The sequence below is a fragment of the Pristiophorus japonicus genome, chromosome 9 (assembly GCF_044704955.1).
Source record: "Pristiophorus japonicus isolate sPriJap1 chromosome 9, sPriJap1.hap1, whole genome shotgun sequence".
Taxonomy (NCBI): Eukaryota; Metazoa; Chordata; class Chondrichthyes; family Pristiophoridae; genus Pristiophorus; species Pristiophorus japonicus.
This window is the reverse complement of record NC_091985.1, coordinates 211349922-211373374: the sequence shown is the minus strand read 5'-3', so window position 1 is coordinate 211373374 and position 23453 is coordinate 211349922. Positions and strand designations below refer to the sequence as shown.

The following is a 23453-nucleotide window of genomic DNA, read 5'->3' as shown; positions in this document are numbered from 1 at the left end:
GTGTCGTATATCCCATGTAATCCTGTTTTCCAAGACACACTGCTTGAAGGTGGAGATAAATGACTTGCATCCAAATGCAATTGTTACTTTGCTCTTCTTTGTAACATCACAAAGTCTGGACAGAATTTGTTTGTGAAATTAAAATTGATGTGCTGTTCAAGCACATGAGGAGGGAAAGTTAACTGAAATTTAAGGGGATAATCAAGTTTGGTTTATGAAAAGATCCAATCCATGTGGTCTTGCTCAAACTGCATATTCAGAAAGAAGTTTTTGGAGGGAGACTGTTGTGTTAAAAGTAACTAACTTTCTTCATCTTGCAGACTGAATTGCTCTCTGGCATATTTTGTGGAATAAAAGGTCCAAGAAGAGTTAAGTAAAAATGGTTAAATAAAATTAAACAAACAAAATGGATTATAACTTAGAGCAAGTGGGAATGTTTGATCTATGTTGTAAAGATATTATGATAATATTGTATTTGACAGTAAAAATTCCTCCGGGGCTCATGAATGAAATGGTGACCACTGTATCAAAGTTAACGAGAGGAAGTGAGTGAAGATGTAAGATGAAAACAGGAAAATTACACCATCAATTTGGATTTTTTCCTAAATCATTGTTCTTGGGTGAATTGGCATAAATCATCTGGGTGCAATCTGGTATTAATGCAAATTTTTGTGAAAGTCAGGGAAGTGTATTAAATTGATAAGATTTCTCTTCAAGATGTTTGTGTCATTGCCTGTACTGAACAACAAGAAAACTGGATTTGATGGCCTGACCACTATGATGGGGTTTATTTTCTCTTTAAAATGTCTTGAATTGTGTGTTTATTTAAGTTAGGTGCAGTACTGCAGTTAATTGTGGGTGCTCAGCTGTTTCTGGTGAATTAATGTGGACTGTGTTAATTGGGAATAGATTTGTGTGGGATCATTCAGTGCTGAACACATTGTTGGGCTGTGGGTTTGTCCTCAGTCCCAGTTAAGAAATGTTGTTGACACCAAATCTAGGGACTACTTACATTATGACACTAAATCAAGGGTCCACTTATACTGTGACACCAAATGCAGGGACCACATGCATTGTGACACCAAATTCAGGGATCACTTACATTCCGACAGGAAAACCAGGGACCACTTGCATTGTGATCTCAAATCCATGGACCACTTACCCTATGACACCAAATCCATGGACCACTTACACTGATAAATTAGATTCAGGGACCACTTACACCATGACACCAAATCCAGGGAGCACTTACCCTGTGACACCAAATCCATGGACCACTTACACTGAGAAACTAAATTCAGGGACCACTCACAAGGTGACACCAAATCCAAGGATTACCAATACTGTGACACAAAATCCAGGAACCAGTTACACTGAAGCACCAAATCCAGGGACCACTTACACTGAGACACCAATTTATATAGCGCCTTTCACTACCACCGGACCTCTCAATGTTTTTTTTGCTGCCAATAAAGTACTTTTTGGAGTGTAGTCACTGTTGTAATGTGGGAAACGCGGCAGCCAATTTGCGCACAGCCGAGCTCCCATAAACAGCATTGTGATAATGACCAGATAACCTGTTTCTTTGTTATGTTGATTGAGGGATAAATATTGGCCAGGGCACCGGGGATAACTCCCTCGCTCTTCTTCGAAATAAATGTAGCATCATGGGATCGTTTAGCGCACTTGAAAGAGCAACCGGGGCCTCAATTTACAGTGCAGTGCACCCCCGACCTTCTGACTCAGAGACGAATGTGCTGCGCAGTGCTTACACTGAGACTGCAAAATTACATAGGGTATACGGCACATAAACAGGTCATTCGGACTATTTAGTCCATGCCGGCGTTTATGCTCCGCTCGGGAATTATCGAGCCTCAACATGAGGAATGGTAATCTTCAGCCCAGGTATAGGGGTTATCAAGATCAGAAGAAACAAACTCTAGCTGCCAGAATGAACATGGTTCATGCTCAAAGCAATCACGATAAATCCAGGTCTATTTACTAACGTGTGCTTCCAATGGTGGGACTTTTCCCCAGCATTCACCGCGGGGGAGAATGTGCCGCACCCAGCCTACAGGAGCCTAGCGTGCAAGCGCGGGACCCGCCTTGGTTTGGAGCATGCGCGCTGCGTGTAATGGTGGATAGAGACAGTATCAAGCGGCTGCAGACGACTCGGTAATATTCAGCGGAGAGGAGAGGCGTAATGGATCCGCGAGTGGCTGGAGAGGGTTCCTAAACAATTGGTGTATACCGCAAGCCCGGAATAATAACCTGATAGCCCCACGTTTGCAGCTCGCGGCTTTCTCCAGGTCACAGGACCAGACTTTGTGCAGGAAGGCCGGTTCAGCGCTCCGCCATCTTGAAACAGTGAGTAGCAAAGTGTGGGTGGGGCTTCAGTGTTTAGTCCCAACTGGGTCCCAGTGCCCGTGGAAAGATTAACCGCCTCAGTTACTTTTCTCTCACTCTCCACACGTTGGATTTCTCACCGTCTCTCCTAAAGATGCTACTCAGTTTACATCTCACACATTTGTAGCAAGGGCCCCAGAGATGGGTCCCCTTCTATAGTCCTAGGGCTGGAATGCCCCGTCTACAGTCCCAGGTTTGGAATCCCCATGTACAGTCCCAGGTTTGGAATCCCCATATACAGTCCCAGGGTTAGAATCCCCATGTACAGTCCCAGAGTTAGAATCCCCATGTACAGTCCCAGGGTTAGAATCCACATGTACAGTCCCAGAGTTGAAATTCCCATGTACAGTCCCAGGGTTAGAATCTCCATGTACAGTCCCAGGGTGAGAATCTCCATATACAGTCGCAGGGGTAGAATTCCCATGTACAGTCCCAGGGTTAGCATCTCCATGTACAGTCCCAGAGTGAGAATCTCCATATACAGTCACAGGGTTAGAATCCCCATGTACTGTCCCAGGGATAGAATCCCCATGTACAGTCCCAGGGTTAGAATCCCCATGTACACTCCCAGGATTGGAATCCCTATGTACAGTCCCAGGGTTGGTATCCTGGGACTGTACACAGACAAAGAAAAAAAGAGAGGCCTTGAATCTGAGTTGGGAAAACAATCATAGAAACATGATTCAGTTTGTATACTAATTTATTTGAAATCAAATCCAATGAATTGTTGCAAGTAACATATTCATTTCATGCCAAGTGGGAAACAAGTGATGTCTGGGATGTGCAGACTGTTTGCGCCTGGTTACACAGCGTGTCTCATGCCCGCTCCCCATCACCCTTATCTCCTTATCGTTTAAGAAGCTGTCTATTTCCGTCTTAAATTTATTCAATGTCCCAGCGTCCACAGCTCTCTGAGGCAGCAAATTGTACAGATTTACAACCCTCTGAGAGAATAAATTTCTCCTCATCTTTGTTTTAAATGGGCAGCCCCTTATTCTAAGATCATGCCCTCTAGTTCTAGTCTCTCCCATCAGTGGAAACATCCTCTCTGCATCCACCTTGTCAAGCCCCTTCGCAATCTTATATGTTTCGATAAGATCACATCTCATTCTTCTTAATTCCAATGAGTAGAAGCCCAACCTACTCAACCTTTCCTCATAAGACAACTCCCACATCTCTGGAATCTACCTAGTGAACGTTTTCTGAACTGCCTCCAAAGCAAGGAGGGGATGAGGAACTTCAGTTTTGTGGAGAGACTGCAGAATGTTTCCTCCGGAGAGCAAAAAAGGATAAAAGGAGATTTGATAGAGATATACGACAATCTGGCAGCTTTTATGGTGACATTAAGGACCAGGATGGCCGAGTGGTTAAGGCGTTGGGCTTAAGATCTAATGGGTTTATACCCGCGTGGGTTCGAACCCCACTCCTGGTAATTCCTTAGGAGAGAGGCGGGAGTCGAGAGAGGCAGCAGCCTATAAAAGGCTCAGCAGTCCGGGGAGCATCGAGAGAGGCGGGAGTCGAGAGAGGCAGCGGCCTATAAAAGGCTCAGCAGTCCGGGGAGCGTCGAGAGAGGCGGGAGTCGAGAGAGGCAGCGGCCTATAAAAGGCTCAGCAGTCCGGGGAGCGTGGAGAGAGGCAGCGGCCTATAAAAGGCTCAGCAGTCCGGGGAGCATCGAGAGAGGCGGGAGTCGAGAGAGGCAGCGGCCTATAAAAGGCTCAGCAGTCCGGGTACCGGTGCAGCTCCAGCTGAGAGAAGGCAAAAAAGAAGTAGAAAGAAATCAAAAGGTGACGTCACAGCCAACGTGGTAAGTGATTGGCTGCTGATTGGTGAGTAGTTTTTCTTTTTCTTTATTAGTCAGTAACTTTTAACATTGTTGTCGGCAATTTAAGTGTATCTAAGGGTTAAGTCATGGCAGGACAGCTCGGTCACGTGATATGCTCCTCCTGTACCATGTGGGAACACGGGGACAACACCAGTGTCCCTGACGACTACATGTGCGGGAAGTGTGTCCACCTCCGGCTACTGACGGTCCGCGTTGCGGAGTTGGAGCTGAAGGTGGATTCACTCTGGAGCATCCACGATGCTGAGAATGACGTGAGTATCACGTGTAGTGAGTTGGTCTTACCGCAGGAGAAGGGTCCACAGCCAGCAAGGGAATGGAAGACCAGCAGGAAGAGTAGTGCAAGGAAGGTAGTGCAGGGGTCCCCTGTGGTCATCCCACTGCAAAACAGATACACTGCTTTGAGTGCTGTTGAGGGGGATGACTCATCAGGAGCGGGCAGCAGCAGCCAAGTTCATGGCACCGTGGCTGGCTCTGTTGCACAGGAGGGCAGGAAAAAGAGTGGGCGAGCGATAGTGATAGGGGATTCAATTGTAAGGGGAATAGATAGGCGTTTCTGCGGCCGCAACCGAGACTCCAGGATGGTATGTTGCCTCCCTGGTGCAAGGGTCAAGGATGTCTCGGAGCGGGTGCAGGACATTCTAAAAAGGGAGGGAGAACAGCCAGTTGTCGTGGTGCACGTTGGTACCAATGACATAGGTAAAAAAAGGGATGAGTTCCTATGAAATGAATTTAAGGAGCTAGGAGCTAAATTAAAAAGTAGGACCTCAAAAGTAGTAATCTCGGGATTGCTACCAGTGCCACGTGCTAGTCAGAGTAGGAATCGTAGGATAGCTCAGATGAATACGTGGCTTGAGCAATGGTGCAGCAGGGAGGGATTCAAATTCCTGGGGCATTGGAACCGGTTCTGGGGGAGGTGGGACCAGTACAATCCGGACGGTCTGCACCTGGGCAGAATCGGAACCAATGTCCTCGGGGGAGTGTTTGCTAGTGCTGTTGGGGAGGAGTTAAACTAATATGGCAGGGGGATGGGAACCAATGCAGGGAGATAGAGGGAAACAAAAAGGAGGCAAAAACAAAAGACAGAAAGGAGATGAGGAAAAGTGGAGGGCAGAGAAACCCAAGGCAAAGAACAAAAAGGGCCATTGTACAGCAAAATTCTAAAAGGACAGAGGGTGTTAAAAAAACAAGCCTAAAGGCTTTGTGTCTTAATGCAAGAAGTATCCACAATAAGGTGGATGAATTAACTGTGCAAATAGATGTTAACAAATATGATGTGATTGGGATTACGGAGACGTGGCTCCAGGATGAGCAGGGCTGGGAACTCAACATCCAGGGGTATTCAACATTCAGGAAGGATAGAATAAAAGGAAAAGGAGGTGGGGTAGCATTGCTGGTTAAGGAGGAGATTAAGGCAATAGTTAGGAAGGACATTAGCTTGGATGATGTGGAATCTATATGGGTAGAGCTGCAGAACACCAAAGGGCAAAAAACGTTAGTGGGAGTTGTGTACAGACCTCCAAACAGTAGTAGTGATGTTGGGGAGGGCATCAAACAGGAAATTAGGGGTGCGTACAATAAAGGTGCAGCAGTTATAATGGGTGACTTTAATATGCACATAGATTGGGCTAACCAAACTGGAAGCAATACGGTGGAGGAGGATTTTCTGGAGTGCATAAGGGATGGTTTTTTAGACCAATATGTCGAGGAACCAACTAGGGGGGAGGCCATCTTAGACTGGGTGTTATGTAATGAGAGAGGATTAATTAGCAATCTCGTTGTGCGAGGCCCCTTGGGGAAGAGTGACCATAATATGGTGGAATTCTGCATTGGGATGGAGAATGAAACAGTTAATTCAGAGACCATGGTCCAGAACTTAAAGAAGGCTAACTTTGAAGGTATGAGGCGTGAATTGGCTGGGATGGATTGGCGAATGATACTTAAGGGGTTGACTGTGGATGGGCAATGGCAGACATTTAGAGACCGCATGGATGAACTACAACAATTGTACATTCCTGTCTGGCATAGAAATAAAAAAGGGAAGGTGGCTCAACCGTGGCTATCAAGGGAAATCAGGGATAGTATTAAAGCCAAGGAAGTGGCATACAAATTGGCCAGAAATAGCAGCGAACCTGGGGACTGGGAGAAATTTAGAACTCAGCAGAGGAGGACAAAGGGTTTGATTAGGGCAGGGAAAATGGAGTATGAGAAGAAGCTTGCAGGGAACATTAAGACGGATTGCAAAAGTTTCTATAGATATGTAAAGAGAAAAAGGTTAGTAAAGACAAACGTAGGTCCCCTGCAGTCAGAATCAGGGGAAGTCATAACGGGGAACAAAGAAATGGCGGACCAATTGAACAAGTACTTTGGTTCGGTATTCACGAAGGAGGACACGAACAACCTTCCGGTTATAAAAGGGGTCGGGGGGTCTAGTAAGGAGGAGGAACTGAGGGAAATCCTTATTAGCCGGGAAATTGTGTTGGGGAAATTGATGGGATTGAAGGCCGATAAATCCCCAGGGCCTGATGGACTGCACCCCAGAGTACTTAAGGAGGTGGCCTTGGAAATAGTGGATGCGTTGACAGTCATTTTCCAACATTCCATTGACTCTGGATCAGTTCCTATGGAGTGGAGGGTAGCCAATGTAACCCCACTTTTTAAAAAAGGAGGGAGAGAGAAAACAGGGAATTATAGACCGGTCAGCCTGACATCGGTAGTGGGTAAAATGATGGAATAAATTATTAAGGATGTCATAGCAGTGCATTTGGAAAGAGGTGACATGATAGGTCCAAGTCAGCATGGATTTGTGAAAGGGAAATCATGCTTGACAAATCTTCTGGAATTTTTTGAGGATGTTTCCAGTAGAGTGGATAAGGGAGAACCAGTTGATGTGGTATATTTGGACTTTCAGAAGGCGTTCGACAAGGTCCCACACAAGAGATTGATGTGCAAAGTTAGAGCATATGGGATTGGGGGTAGTGTACTGACATGGATTGAGAACTGGTTGTCAGACAGGAAGCAAAAAGTAGGAGTAAATGGGTACTTTTCAGAATGGCAGGCAGTGACTAGTGGGGTACCGCAAGGTTCTGTGCTGGGGCCCCAGCTGTTTACACTGTACATTAATGATTTAGATGAGGGGATTAAATGTAGTATCTCCAAATTTGCGGATGACACTAAGTTGGGTGGCAGTGTGAGCTGCGAGGAGGATGCTGTGAGGCTGCAGAGCGACTTGGATAGGTTAGGTGAGTGGGCAAATGCATGGCAGATGAGATATAATGTGGATAAATGTGAGGTTATCCACTTTGGTGGTAAAAACAGAGAGACAGACTATTATCTGAATGGTGACAGATTAGGAAAAGGGGAGGTGCAAAGAGACCTGGGTGTCATGGTACATCAGTCATTGAAGGTTGGCATGCAGGTGCAGCAGGCGGTTAAGAAAGCAAATGGCATGTTGGCCTTCATAGCAAGGGGATTTGAGTACAGGGGCAGGGAGGTGTTGCTACAGTTGTACAGGGCCTTGATGAGGCCACACCTGGAGTATTGTGTACAGTTTTGGTCTCCTAACCTGAGGAAGGACATTCTTGCTATTGAGGGAGTGCAGCGAAGGTTCACCAGACTGATTCCCGGGATGGCGGGACTGACCTATCAAGAAAGACTGGATCAACTGGGCTTGTATTCACTGGAGTTCAGAAGAATGAGAGGGGACCTCATAGAAACATTTAAAATTCTGACGGGGTTAGACAGGTTAGATGCAGGAAGAATGTTCCCAATGTTGGGGAAGTCCAGAACCAGAGGTCACAGTCTAAGGATAAGGGGTAAGCCATTTAGGACCGAGATGCGGAGGAACTTCTTCACCCAGAGAGTGGTGACCCTGTGGAATTCTCTACCACAGAAAGTTGTTGAGGTCAATTCACTAAATATATTCAAAAAGGAGTTAGATGAGGTCCTTACTACTGGGGGGATCAAGGAGTATGGCGAGAAAGCAGGAATGGGGTACTGAAGTTGAATGTTCAGCCATGAACTCATTGAATGGCGGTGCAGGCTAGAAGGGCCGAATGGCCTACTCCTGCTTCTATTTTCTATGTTTCTATGTTTCTATGTTTCTATGTTTCTCCAGTGCCAGCCCTACAAATGACCAGATTCATTAAGCTCAATTTCACAACCTGCCTTTATGTTTTGGTAGGCTCTCTCTCAAGCTTCCTTTTTCCTGTTTGAAATTAATTTTACAGGGTGTCAAAAGGGGAGGATTTGCAGACGGAAATCTCAAACCAAATCTCATATCAAGATCTCATGGAGTTACTCGGTATATCGGGACGGAAATATGATCGGCCTTTGAACATGAAAGCTAAAAGCAACGTTCACAGCAGGGAGAAACAGTACACTTGCTCTGTGTGTGGACAAGGCTTCAGCCTATCGTCTAACCTGGAGAGACACAAGTGCAGTCACACTGGGGAGAGGCCATTCACCTGCTTCGTATGTGGGCAGGGTTTCATTCATTCATCCAACCTGCTGACACACCAGCGAGTTCACACTGGGGAGAGACCATTCACCTGCGCAGTGTGTGAGAAGGGATTCACTCAGTCATACCACCTTGTAACTCACCAGCGAATTCATACTGGGGAGAGGCCGTTCACCTGCTCCGTGTGTGGCAAGGGATTCGCTCAGTCATCCGAACTGCTGATACACTAACGAGTTCATACTGGGGAGAGGCCGTTCATTTGCTCTGAGTGTGGGAAAGGATTCAATCGGTCATCTCACCTGCTGATACACCAGCGAGTTCATACTGGGGAGAGGCCGTTCACCTGCTCTGAATGTGGAAAGGGATTCGCACAGTCATCCAGCCTGCTGAAACACCAGCGAGTTCATACTGGAGAGAGACCGTTCGTTCACCTGCTTTGAATGTGGGAAGAGTTTCACTCAGTCATCCGACCTGCTGAGACACCAGCGAGTTCACACTGGGGAGAGACCGTTCACCTGCTCTGAATGTGGGAAGGGGTTCAATCAGCCATCCCACCTGCTGAAACACCAGCGAGTTCACAAGTGACTGCAAGGTTTGGATTCTGCTGTTGTTGCTGCTGTTAATCACATCCTGGATTGAATCATGTTCATTCTGACTGTTGGAGTTTGTTTCTGCTGGTGTTGATAATCTTTTAACTGAGCTGGAGTTTAATATTTTGATATTTCAAATAACACAGTTTGTCAATATTTAATGTCTCCAAGATAAGAGGTGACTAATTGATGTCCTGTTACTGACTGCTACATTTTTGGGCCTTTTCTCCTTTCTAACTCTACATTATTTCAGTTTTCATACCTTCAGTTACTTCGTGGACAAGTCCCAGCTCCCCATACCTCCCAGAGTACCTCTCCTATCCTTGGGATGCAGCGATGATATTGGTAACATGCCTGGGATCACGAAACACAAAACCCAATCTGTTAATCACTTTCAGCTACTGGACTTTGCGTGTGCCCCACAGCATCTCGCACCTTCGATGTGTCAATAGAGCATCACGCTTGCAAACCTCGTCTTGAATTTAAATCCATTCAGAAAATATATTTAACCAAATATAAACAAGTAAATACATCATGGCCCAATAATGCAACTTTATATTCACAGCAAGAAGTCTGTTATCTAACTCCTCGAGTGGACAAAATAAATATCCCAAATGTAAGAGCTCCATGAATCCTTCAGTACCTTTCAAATCGTGACCCGTTCCTCCCTATTCTAGAATTCCCCATCCCTGTGGGAGTCGATATTGATCAAAAACTGCTAATTGGAAATTTCTAACATTTTTTCTCTTTCTGGTGTTTAAAGCTGACCAGTTCCTTCTCTCAGAGAATCTGCAAGGAGACTCTTTGATTTAAACACAGATCTCCCCTCTCTTATATCTGGGATTAGAGTTACTGGGAATTTGAATACCTGACCACTCAAAAGTGCCCGTCAGTCATACGCAGACTGAACCAATCACACAGCTCGGTGTCAGTGTGAACTATTCCTCTCTCCAGCCTGTAACCGATAAAACTTGTAACACTGAGGCTGAAATTCCACTTCCGTGTGCCGGGGGTGCAGGCAGTGCTGGGCACAGAGGGAGCAGCAAACTGGGTTCAGAGTGGGCATGCTGGCTTTACCCTTTCCCGGGGTTTTCCCCTGAGCATGTGCTGGGGCCCAGTGCTTTCACTGCTCTGGGGTATTTCTGGGCGTGTCCTCACTGCCCCTGGAATTCCCACGCATTTCCCCTGAGTGTGAGGCCAGCGCTCTGTGCCTTTAAACACTGGAGTGAAGCCAAGTCCTGCAGGCACACAGTCACCATGAGGAGTTTCTAACTGTCTAGACCGACCTTTTGGGGAAATTAATCCCACTTTTGGGCCAGTTGTGTTTTTTTCCCATTGTTCCGTTTCCTGTTCCTTTGGTTTAAATCTTTATTTGTTCCCTTTGGTTTGGTTTTACTTTCACTGCTGGGCCTCCCACTAAAAGCACTTTGTCTGATCTGCCCTTGGGAATTAGCAGACCCATGGCAACACTGGTAAGACATTCTATTCCACAGAATCGGCTAGTTGGAAATTCTAATCAAATCAGGGGAAAGAGCAAGGTTTTTCTGTTATTGACCACAATATAAGCTTAAATCAGAGTGGGGAATAGATTAGATTATAATGTGCAATGTTTACACCTTTAATTGTGAAACTATAAGAAATAATATAATTAACAGTAAGCAGAGAAGTTTAGCGATATTGAGAACATTACTGAAGAAAAGTATCTGCTGGGATCCAGGAAATGTGTTCAAGTTCCACCTGTCTTTTCCTTGTTTCCTGCCAAAACCCAGCAAAGAAGAGTCCAGTGCCAGAAGTGGATCACTGCAGGGTATAAAAGTAAGGGGAGACTGATGTAAGCGGGCAGTCAGGACTGGAGACACCGGAGATCAAGCTCAGGATGCCCGTGGTTCCATCCAGCAGGCTAACCTCATGTCAGTTACTGTGGACACGTGGGACTTGCATGTTTACTCTGATTGATGGATCAGTACAAGATACAGTACTGGGCAGAAAATCTGCTCATCTTATATTTCTTATTAAAATTGCTGACACTGGATTCTCAAACCTGCTAATTAATATCACATAGCATTAGCTAGAATCTGACAACTCTTTACTGTTCCACTCTACTCCTTTTACATTTTTACCATTAAATCTACTTTTCTGACCATTGTCTTCTCCCAAAATATATCACCTCATATTTCTCTGCATTAATTTCATCTGACATCTACCAAACCCATTTACTAACTTGTGTATTCACACAGAAGTCACTTGCAGTCCTCACAGTTGGTCATGGTCCCAGATTTGGTGTCATCTGGAAAGTTTGATCATATGCCCCAGTCCAGATCCTGTCTCTATATTAAGAGCAATGGTCCCAACACTGATCCTGGGGACACTACTGTTTACATCCCTCCAGTCTGAAGGACATCCATTAACCACTACTCTCTGTTTTCTGCCTTTTACCCAACTTCCTGTCCACACTGCCCCACTCCCTTTAATATCGTGAGCCTTCATTTGATAAACAAGCCTCCCGTCTGGCACCTTATCAAACACGTTTTGCCAATCCATCTGCACAACATCCACTGCATTTCCTTTCTCACTACACTATGTTATTTTCTGCAATAATCCCTACTGTCTGACCTGAATGAATCCATTTCACTACCAAATGTTGCAATGTTTGCTCCACACCACAGGGTTTCATCTGTTTAAAGCCACAACAGAAAGGTCCACAAAGTGGCCCCGTGGCAAACTCCAGGAGAGGGAGGAAATGAGCATCTGTAAATGAAGGAGACCGGTGAGGGAGCGTCTGTAAATGGAGAATTGTTGACTGGTCAGGGAGTGTCTGGAAATGGTGACTGGTGAGGGAGCATCTGTAAATGAAGGAAAAATGGAAACCAGTCAGGGAACGTCTGTAAATGGAGGAGAAATGGTGACTGGTCAGGGAGCATCTATAAATGAAGAAATGGGGACTGGTCAGGGAGCATCTGCAAATGAAGCAAGAATGGGGACTCGTTAGGGAGTGTCTAAATGAAGGAAAAATCGTGACTGGACAGGGAGTGTCTGTAAATGAAGGAGAAATAGTGACTGGGTTCAGTTGTACACTCACTGGTTCCTCTCTCTGTCGAACCTGTCATATGCAATATTTGTGGACGATTTTTACTAAATCAGATTTTAAAAATGATAAATGATACAGAAAATAACTGATTTCACATCTTATGTAGAGGGAGCTTTACGCTGTATCTAGTCCGTGCTGTACCTGCCCTGGGAGTGTTTGATAGGAGTTTGTAGAGGGACCTTTACCTAACCTGGGAGGATTTCATGGGACAGATTAGAGGGAGCTTTACTCAGTATCTATCTGATGCTGGGCTTGACGTGGGAGTGTTTTATGACCACTTTAAATATGCTTTACACTGTATCTAACACATACTGTACCTGACCTGGGAGTGTTTGATGCGTAGTTTAAATATGCTTTACACTGTATGTAATCCATGCTGTACGTGTCCTGGTTGTGTTTGATGGAACAGTGTAGAGCAGTGGTGGGCAAAATACGCTCCGTGGGCCATATCCGGCCCGCCAAGACATTCTATCCGTCCCGCTGGATGGGACAGAAATAGAACGCGAGCCGGAGCTCGAGCTGTACATTCGTCTATCCACTTTCACTTATCATGGGTCAGAGACAGAACCGAACTGCAGCCAAGGAAAAACCATAGCAATACTTCGTTCAAAATAATTCGCAAAATCGATTCTCCCCGGCCGATTAAAAGGATCCATTCGGTGAATCTGGACCCCAATGGCGGACGTATGTACCCAGAATGCACTGCATACTAGAATATGCCCTATCCAATTTAGAGTAGGGTCATGGCTGCTCATCTCCACAGATCTTTTACTGAAGAAAGTGGCCGGCGCTGCATCTTCTGCCGGTATCCATAGTATGACGACAGGGGAGTTCTCATCTGGCATCAATTGGGACGGCATTAGTAATCTTCGCAGAGGGACATGAGGATGACTGAGATGGGGAATTAATGCTGACACAGGCTCTAAAGAGGGTACAGTTCTGTTTCACAGCACTGATTTACAGAGGTTGGGACAGTCTTGGATCTGGCCTGGAGACGACGAAGGTTGAACAGGTTGCACTGGTTCTGTAGTTTAGTTCCACTCCAGCAGGGAGCTTGTTGAGTGTGAGGTGGAGCATTACTGCGAGGAAGATCGAGAAGAGGGTTGGCGTGATGACGCAGCCCTGCTTGACCCCGGTCCGGACGTGGATTGGGTCTGTGATGAATCCGTTGGTCAGGATCATGTCATCATGGAGCAGGTGGAGGATGGTGACAAACTTTTGATGGCAGCCAAAACGGAGGAGGACGATCCATAGTCCCTCGCGGTTGACAGTGTCAAAGGCATTTGTAAGGTCCAAGAAGGCCATGTACAAGGGTTGGTGCTGTTCCCTGCATTTCTCTTGCAGCTTTCATCGGCAGCATCAAAGCACTGACCACACTCGACCAGTTCCATTGGACAGGCCACATTGCTCATATGCCTGACACAAGACTCCCAAAGCAAGCGTTCTACTCGGAACTCTTACATGGCAAGCAAGCCCAAGGTGGGCAGAGGAAACATTTCAAGGACACCCTCAAAGCCTCCTTGATGAAGTGCAACATCCCCACCGACACCTGCGAGTCCTTGGCCAAAGATCACCCTAAGTGGAGGAAGTGCATCCAGGAGGGCGCTGAGCACCTCGAGTCTCGTCGCTGAGAGCATGCAGAAAACAAGTGCAGCAGAGGAAAGAGAGCGCAGCCAATCAGACTCCCCACCCACCCTTTCCTTCAACGACTGTCTGTCTTATCTGTGACAGAGACTGTAATTCCCATATTGGACTTTTCAGTCACCTAAGAACTCACTTTTAGAGTGGAAGTAAGTCTTCCTCGATTTCGAGGGACTGACTATGATGATGACAATGATTTACAAAGAACAGAAGATACCACAACATTTTCAACTTTTATCTTTGATTCATTTCTAGGCAGTATTGAATTCATGTGTATGTAATATAGCATCTGACTACGATCTGAATTTATGTTTATGCAATGTTCATGTTTATCAAATGTTCCCTCTAAATCTTTTTCTGCGTACGTTCCCTTTAAATTTGCTGCTCAGCCACTAGGCAGCCGCACATGTGCAGTGTCACTTCCAGCGACAGGACCTGGGGAGCAGCCTGCGTGGGACCGCACGATTGTAGCTTGACCGTGCGGCCACGTGCCTTAGGGCCAACATTGGTGGGCAGCCCTCAACAGCTCAACAAAACTCGTTAAGTGGCTCTCCTGCCCAAATAATTGCCCACCCCAGGTCTAGGTGATGGAAGCCTTGACAAGTTGCGGCATCTTGTAGATGGTACACACTGCAGCCACGGCACACCGGTGCAATGTTACCGAATAGACAAAAAACGGTCTGTTAACAAATATAAACAGCAATCCCAGCTGCCCAAATCAGGTGTAACTGCCATCTATTCTGGGTTGTAATGGTTCACATTAAGGACACACATGAGGTAATAACAAGGCATTGTTGTGTGTATGGTACCACATTGTAATAACATAAGAACATAAGAAATAGGAACAGGAGTAGGCCATACAGCCCCTCGAGCCTGGTCCGCCATTTAATTAGATCATTGCTGATCCGATCATCGACTCAGGTCCACTTCCCTGCCTGCTCACCACAACCCCTTATTCCCTTATTGGTTAAGAAACTGTCTATCTCTGTCATAAATTTATTCGATGACCCAGCTTCCACAGCTCTCTGAGGCAGAAAATTCCACAGATTTGCAACCCTCTGAGAAAATAAATTCCTCCTCATCTTAGTTTTAAATGGGTGACCCCTTATTCTAAGATTATGCCCCCTAGTTCTAGTTTCCCCTATCAGTGGAAACATCCTCGCTGCATCCACTTGTCAAGCCCCCTTATAATCTTATACACCTCTCATTCTTCTGAATTCCAATGAGTAGAGGCCCAACCTACTCAACCTTTCCTCATAAGTCAACCCCCTCATCTCGGAATCAACCTAGTGAACCTTCTCTGAACTGTCTCTAAAGCAAGTATATCCTTTCTTAAATATGGGAACCAAAACTTTATGCAGTATTCCAGGTGTAGCCTCACCAATACCCCGTATAACTGTGGCAAGACTTCCTTCCTTTTCTGCTCCATCCTCTTTGCAATAAAGGCCGAGATACCATTGGCCTTCCTGATCACTTGCTGTACCTGCATATTAACCTTTTTTGTGTCATGCACAAGGACCCCCAGGTCCCGCTGTACTGCGGCACCTGGGGCTAGATTTACCTATCATTTTCTGTGGGTTCTCGGTGATTTTCTCGGTGGTAAAGCTGTTTTTCCACCTGGCGAATGTTTCCCCCTTAGTTTTTTAATGGTATCACTCACATCTTAACATGCCTGCCAGGACCAAACCGCCGATGTGCAATGGCGAGAAAAATCACCACGACGTAAATTTGGCCTCAATGGAAGCCTGTCCAGATCGCTAAGGGAACTGCCCTGTAAAAACTACTTAAACAGGCGGAAGGTGAGTACTCTGCAAAGAAAGGTAAGTTAGAGGTTCTTTATTTTGTTTTTATTTTAAAACGGCAAATGGTGTAAAAGTGTCTTGGGAATGCTTTTTATGAATTTTTTTTTAATTGAATTTAAAAAAAGTTTTTCCACCTCCCTCGGCCCAACCGCAGCCTTGGATGAAATTTTAAATACTTACCATCCATTCCAGTAAGAATCGCCCATTTTACTTAGTTTCCCCTTAACCACCGAGAAAGTCGCCAATAATAATGGTGCAATGCCCATTTTCTCACCGGGTGATTAATTTTAATTAGTTTAAACATAAAAGTGGAAATTCTCACCAGCATTATTCACCAAACATTAGCGTTTTTTCAGAACGGGCAATCAGGCATTGAGGGGCTCAGAGGAAAGTATAGCACTTTGCAATTTTTCTCCATTTAAATAATAACTCGCTCTTTGATTTTTTTCTGCCAAATTTCATAAACTCACACTTTCCAACTTTTTTTGCTCCATCTGCCAAATTTTTGTCCACTCACTTAGCCTCTCTATGTCCTTTTGCAGGTTGTTTGTGTCCTCCTCACACATTGCTTTTCCTCCCATCTTTGTATCATCAGCAAACTTGGCCACGTTACACTCGGTCCCTTCTTCCAAGTCATTAATATAGATTGTAAATAGTTGGGGTCCCAGCACTGATCATTGCGGCACTCCACTAGTTACTGAGAATGAACCATTTATCCTGACTCTCTGTTTTCCGTTAGTTAGCCAATCCTCTATCCATGCTAATATATTATCCCATACCCTTTTATCTTGTGCAGTAACCTTTTATGTGGCACCTTGTCAAATGCCTTCTGGAAGTCCAAATACACCATATCCACTGGTTCCCCCTTATCCACCCTGTTCATTACAACCTCAAAGTATTCCAGCAAGTTTGTCAAACATGACTTTCCTTCCATAAATCCATGTGGACTCTGCCTGGCTGAATTATGTTTTTCCAAATGTCACGCTACTGCTTCTTTAATAATGGACTCCAACATTTTCCCAACCACAGCTGTTAGGCTAACTGGTCTATAGTTTCCTGTTTTTTGTCTGCCTCCTTTTTTAAATAGGGACATTACATTTGCAGTTTTTCAATCTGCTGGCACCTCCCCAGAATCCAGGGAATTTTGGTAAATTGCAACCAATTTTCTGTGGTGTGGGCTGATAATATAAAGAATTATCGCTGATTTTATGAAATAATAAAACAAGAAGGATGGAGTTTACCAATCCCAGCACACGATGTCCCCTCTGTACTGTGCGGGGAGATGTGGGGCAGACACCAGGACTTCCTTCCTGTGGACCATGGCCACAACTGATGTAACCGGGGAGACAATGGGTTCTGTTCGATTCTAAAACATGGAACAGCAGCAGGACCAGCGTGTCTGAGGATAGAGCAGGCCGTTCCTTCTCACAGTGGGAAACACAACCTGTCAGCTCAAATTTAATTCACAGCATTGGCGTTTGCTTAATGGAAGGATGTTTGTATGAAAGATTATAATATTCCTTATTCCCGACTGTCAATGATATATTACTGGAGTAGATGAAATTGCAATTAGGATTAAAATGTTCCTTGATAAAGATTTCAGATCAGTGTTGCTGGCAGTTCTGCACTAATCCAGAAGGAGAATGATCCGAGCCAGGCCTGGTCCAGATTTAAGTTCACAGCAGGACTTCAGACTGGTTTCAGGAACATTTCCTGCTCCCAGTCTCTGAGACACTGGCTCCTCACACTCGGGCACTGTATGTCCACAGTCTCATCCAATCTCTGAGACACTGGCTCCTCACACTTGGACACTGTGTACCCACAATCTCACCCAGTCTCTGAGACACTGGCTCCTCACACTCGGACACTGTGTGTCCACAGTCTCATCCAATCTCTGAGACACTGGCTCCTCACACTCGGACAATGTGTACCCACAATCTTACCCCGTCTCTGAGACACTGGCTCCTCACACTTGGATCCCAATTGTTATTCGCTGTCCCTGTTTATACTCTATCTCCCGCTGCTGGTGTTCTCTCACCACTTGACAGGTTGCTGTTTGCGAGGAGATTTGCCTCTGGAGGTTTAGCGGGATGTCTGCTCAGTCCTGACCATTTTTTGGATGGCTCATTGTCTGCAAGGTGCTGGGGAGACATCCAGGCACTGGAGGCGGTGCGGGTAAGGGACAAAGGCTGATGCTGGTGTCAAAGGATTGAGGTGTGAGGTAGACTGGGGAAACATGGGCTGCACAGACTGAAAAGGAGAAGCTGGAAGGAGCTCAGAAAAAGGTGGTTATGTGGGTGGAAAAGTGGGACTTCGAAACATCACTTTAAGTCAAATTGTGAGAGAAGGATTCTGGGACATGGGGTAACACTGAGTGAAGATAAACTTAGGACTGATCTCAGGAATTCTTCTCCTTCCAGACAGTGAGCAACACTTGGAGCGGACTCCAGGTGGAGCTGGGGGTGACACTCACTGCCAAAGACAACCTCCTCCCACTGGTCCTGGGCTGTATTCGCCATCAGCTTTTTGTCCTCAGGACCATGAGACAGGGTGGTCCTGTGTTGTATTTCACACAGTAAGAACAAGCCGAAGAGTGTGCGAATGTGAGGCTTCAATGTGAGAAGAACCAGCTTCCTCAGACACTGTTGTGGTCTAGAAAGTTTCACAACTGAAATGCTGCATTACCCATGTCATTGCTGCAGTGATTTCACCGCCAGATTCCCCGCCCCGCCTCCACCCAAGGCGGGATCCCAATATCGGGCAGTAACTGGACCGTGTGCTTCTGCCACATATTGGATTTGGGAAACCCAGAGAAAACTCTGCCGGGATCACGGCCGGGTCACTCTGGATGGCTAAGAGCCAAGGGATGAAATCCAGCCCCCGGGTCAGATGTTTGTCTTTCCATAGTCGGGAGTAAAGTACGCCTACACAGAGCGCACAGAGTAAAACAGGTTTAGCAGGATCCGAATGGAGCAACGGAACTCGTCCAATGTTCCCTCCATTCATTGTTCTCTCTCCGCACCGCCCAGGGGTTGATCCGCCCTCAGTTACTTTCCCTGTCGCTGGGTCACTGCACTTGTGGCAGGCGAGGCTCCCTGGCGCCATCTGCTGGTAAGGACTCAACCGCCGTCGGGCTCTTTCCCCACCGGTGGGTCTCTGTACCTGCATCGGGTGGGCGTGGCTCTCTGGCGCCCTCCCCTGGCCCGCTGTATGATTGCTGGTTGAGAGCCTTTCTTTAGTTTGCGCACCACATCCTCCCAACCCGACTGCCGCCGACTCAATGCCTATTTTATTGTATTGTTTGGATTGCCGGAAAGCACACAATGGTTCGTTCTGAGTTTTATGGAGTAGATTCTCGTGAATGAATTGGGCACGTTGCATCACGACATGTAATTGACCAATAAAACTGGAGCTGACGGTTTTTTAACTCCCAGGCGGGGTTTCAGTGTCAACTCATTCTTTCGTCCTGGCAGCTGAAGGGCATGCGCTCTTTTTACAGGACAGTCGAATATTCAGCACAACCCCGCGAGCTGGAGCTGGCACCATCCAAAGGGGAAATATTCTCCACCTCTGCATTCTTCTAATCACGCTCCCGTTTGTGGTCAGGGCTCTCATCGCTCCGGCGGTCAATCAGTTGTTTATTCTCTCCCAGCAAGGCAGATAATCTGCACTGTGGGATATTAAAACGATGCCTCACATCCCTCGCTCTTGTTGATACCATTATCGCAAACCCTTTCGGAGCCACCACATCCTGACTTCTTTCCGGCACTGACCGAGTCCGGCCTGACATGGTGAACTCTGCAGGGAGCAGTTGAGGGCCCGTTAGTTCAGAACAGTCACTGAGCTGTTTACAGATGAACACGTTGTGAATCACGGTTGGATTCCTTTCCTGTGCTGCACCAGTGGACTGCGGTGATCAGCGGTTCAGTACCACTAATGGATTCAGTACAGCCCAACCCTGATCAGTGTAAATGGATCGAACCACCTAGATAAATGTGGGAGACTGACCAGGAGGGTCTGATCAATACAATAGAGGGATTGCTGCAGCTAAACCCATCTGATCTTTATAAATGCACCAAACCATCTAACTAAATGTGGAGAGGGGATTGGCCAGGATGGACTGCTCATTACAACAACAACAACAACCACAATCATTTATATAGCGCTGTCAACTTAGTAAATCGCCCCAAGTTGCTTTACATGAGCGTAATCAGACAAAAAATTATACCGAACCAAAGAAGGAGACATGAGTACAGGTTACCAACAGTGTCGTCAGAGATCGTTTATAAGGATGGTCTTAAAGGAGGAGCATAATGGAAAGGTTTAGGATGGGAATTCCAGAGATTGGGGCGCAGACCACTAAAGGCATGGTTGCCAATGGTGGGGTGAAGAAAGTGAAGGATGCACAAGAGGCTAGAGAATAAGCAATGCAGAGTTCATACAAACATAGAAATTTATAGCATGGAAGGAGGCCATTTGGCCCATCGTGTCCGTGCCAGCCGACCAAGAGCTATCCAGCCTACTCCCACTTTCCAGCTCTTGGTCTGTAGGTCTGTAGGTTACGGCACTTCAAGTGAATATTCAAATACTTTTTACATGTGGTGAGAGTTTCTGCCTCTACCACCATTTCAGGCAATGTGTTCCAGACCCCTACCACCCTCTGTGTGAAATAATTTGTCCTCAAATCCCCTCTAAACCTCTATGCCATCTGGCTGTTGACCCCTCTGCTAAGGGAAATAAATCCTTCTTATCCACTCTAGCTAGGCCGCTCATAATGTTGTATTCCTCAATTAGGGCTCCCGCCAGTCACCTCTGTTCCAAAGAAAACAACCCCAGTCTCTCCAATCTTTACTTATAGCAAAAGTTATCCAGTCCAAGCAACATCCTTGTAAATCTCCTCTGTACCCACTCTGGTGCAATCACATCTTTCCTATCATGTGGTGACCAGAACTGTACGCAGTACTCTAGTTGTGGCCTAAGTAATGTTTTATATGGTTCAAGCATAACCTATCTGCTGTTATATTCTATGCCTCGGCTAATAAAGGCAAGCATTCCGTGTGCCTTCTTAACCACCTAATCTACCCCACCTGCAATCTTCAGGGATCTGTGGACATGCACTCCAAAGTCCCTTTGTTCCTCTACACTTTTCAGTGTCCCACCATTTAATTGTTAGCCCTCCCCAAATGCATTAACTCACACTTCTCCGGATTGAATTCCATTTTCCACTGTTCTGCCCACCAGACCAGTCCCTTGCTATCTTCTTGCAGTCTGCAGATTTCCTCTTCTTTATAACTGCACAGCCAATTTTTGTATCACCTGCAATCTTTTTAATCATACCCCAACATTCACGTCTAAATCATTGATATATACCACAAAAATCAAGGGACCTAGTTCTGGGAGGATCATGGGGTTGGAGGAGGTTTCATAGATAGGGCAGGGGTGACCATATGGAGGCATTTGAACACGAGAATGAGAATTTTATAATCGACAGATTGCTGGACAGAGAACCAATGTAATTCAACAGACAAAGAGTGAAGTGTGAAAGGGACAGTGCGAGTTAGGTTATGGGCAGCAGAGTTTGGGTGAGTTTAAGATTATGGAGGGAGCAAGATGGGAATCGGGACAGGACAGCATTGGATAGGTCCTGCCTGGAAGTGACAAAAGCCTGGAGGGCTTTAGCAGCAGAAGGGGATGAGCATGGAGAGGGAGCCGTGCTGTATCTGCCCTGGAAGTGTTTGATGGGACAGTGTAAAGGGAGCTTTACTCTGCATCTAACCCTTGCTGTACCTGCCCTGGGAGTGTTTGATAGGACAGTGCAGAGGTAGCTTTACTCTATCTAACCTGTGCTGTACCTGTCCTGGGAGTGTTTGATGGGACAGTGTAGACCGAACTTTACTCTGTATCAAACCCATGCTGTACCTGCCCTGGGTGTGTTGGATAGGATAGTGCGGCGGGTGGGAAGGAGGGAAGGAAGGAAAGGAAGTGAAGGGAAGGAAAATAAATGAAGGAAAGAAGGAAAGAAAGAAATAAAGAAAGAAAGGCTCTTCATGTTTTTGTGAATGAGTGGAGAAGAACAGGTTGGTTTCTCACAATACCCAACCTCCTGTTCTCGCTCCTTTACTCATTGAGAGAACAGATTAAAATAAAAGATGTATCTTTCTGTATTTCTCCCATCCACAGAATGGCCATGCTCACTTATCTCCTCCTCTCCCCGTCTCTTTCCCAGACATGAGCTCACAGAGTATCCGCCAGAATCCCGTCACTGTATCCAGATTTCCCGGGAGGGAGTGGAACTGAAGTGTGATGTCAGTGGCCCCAGTAACCCTGACATGTTCTGGTACAGGCAGGGCCCGGGGAGGGAGTGGGACTGAAGTGCGATGTGAAGGGTCCCAGTAACCCTGACATGTTCTGGTACAGGTACAACCCGGGGAGGGAGTGGGATTGAAGTGTGATGTGAAGTGTCCCAGTAACCCTGACATGTCCTGGTACAGACAGGACCCAGTGAAGAGCTGCAGTTGATATTTTACTCACTAACTGTACAAAGTGTAAATCCAGAGGGGATGGTGGACATTTTTATCGCCGAGCGACCGAGTAGCAACGAGTTGAAGCTGAAGCCCTCCATCCTGTGGGCAGATCAGTCGGCTGTGTATTACTGAGGTTGGAGTCTGCACAGTGAGTCCTAGAAACGGAACGGCTCGACACAAACCCCAGAGAGGCAGGGAGCGCCTGTGAGAGATAAAATCTCATGGCGCCTCGTTCTGTTGGGTTTAATTTGCAGAGCAAATGTGTTTTGACTCGAAGGGATTCAAATTCCTGGGTCATTGGAACCGGTTCTGGGGGAGGTGGGACCAGTACAAACCGGATGGTCTGCACCTGGGCAGGACCGGAACCAATGTCCTAGGGGAGAGTGTTTGCTAGTGCTGTTGGGGAGGGGTTAAACTAATATGGCAGGAGGATGGGAAGCTATGCAGGGAGACAGAGGAAAGTAGAATGGAGGCAGAAGCAAAAGATAGAAAGAGGAAAAGTAAAAGTGGAGGGCAGAGAAACACAAGGCAAAAAGCAAAAAGGGCCACATTACAGCAAAATTCTAAAGGGGCAAAGGGTGTTAAAAAGACAAGCCTGAAGACGGGAGACGTCATAGCCTCGCCCACATCGTCTGTGACGTACCAGGTGGTGTTGGTGCTGAGGACGGGACCGCTCGCAGTGCGCCTGCGCCGAACTCCCAACACAGTCAATCCCTCACTCCTGCAGTATTAATAATAACTTTTGTTTTTGAGCACCTTTAACGTAGTAAAACATCCCAAGGTGCTTCACAGCAGTGTTACAGGACACAACAGATACATGTGACACTGAGCCACAGAAGAGATAGGGAGGGGTGTAGGGTTGGGGGAGGTTACAGAGAGAGGGAGAGGTGCAGGGGCTGGAGGAGGTTACAGAGATAGGGAGGGATGTAGGGGCTAGAGGAGGTTACAGAGATAGGGAGGGTTGTAGGGCTGGAAGAGGTTACATAGATAGGGAGGGGTGTAGGGTTGGAGGAGGTTACAGAGAGAGGGAGGAGTACAGGGCTGGAGGAGGTTACAGAGATAGGGAGGGTTGTAGGGTTGGAGGAGGTTACAGAGATAGGGAG

General features: G+C 46.4%; 1 protein-coding gene and 1 non-coding gene across 2 annotated transcripts in view; both read left to right on the top strand.

Moving 5' to 3' along the window:
* Nucleotides 1-23453, top strand: part of LOC139273608 (zinc finger protein 850-like) — a 560896-nt gene that overhangs the window by 54053 nt on the left and 483390 nt on the right. The window lies entirely within an intron of this gene.
* trnal-uaa (transfer RNA leucine (anticodon UAA)) lies at nt 3756-3838 on the top strand. Its single transcript has one exon. It is a non-coding gene; the product is annotated as a tRNA-Leu (tRNA).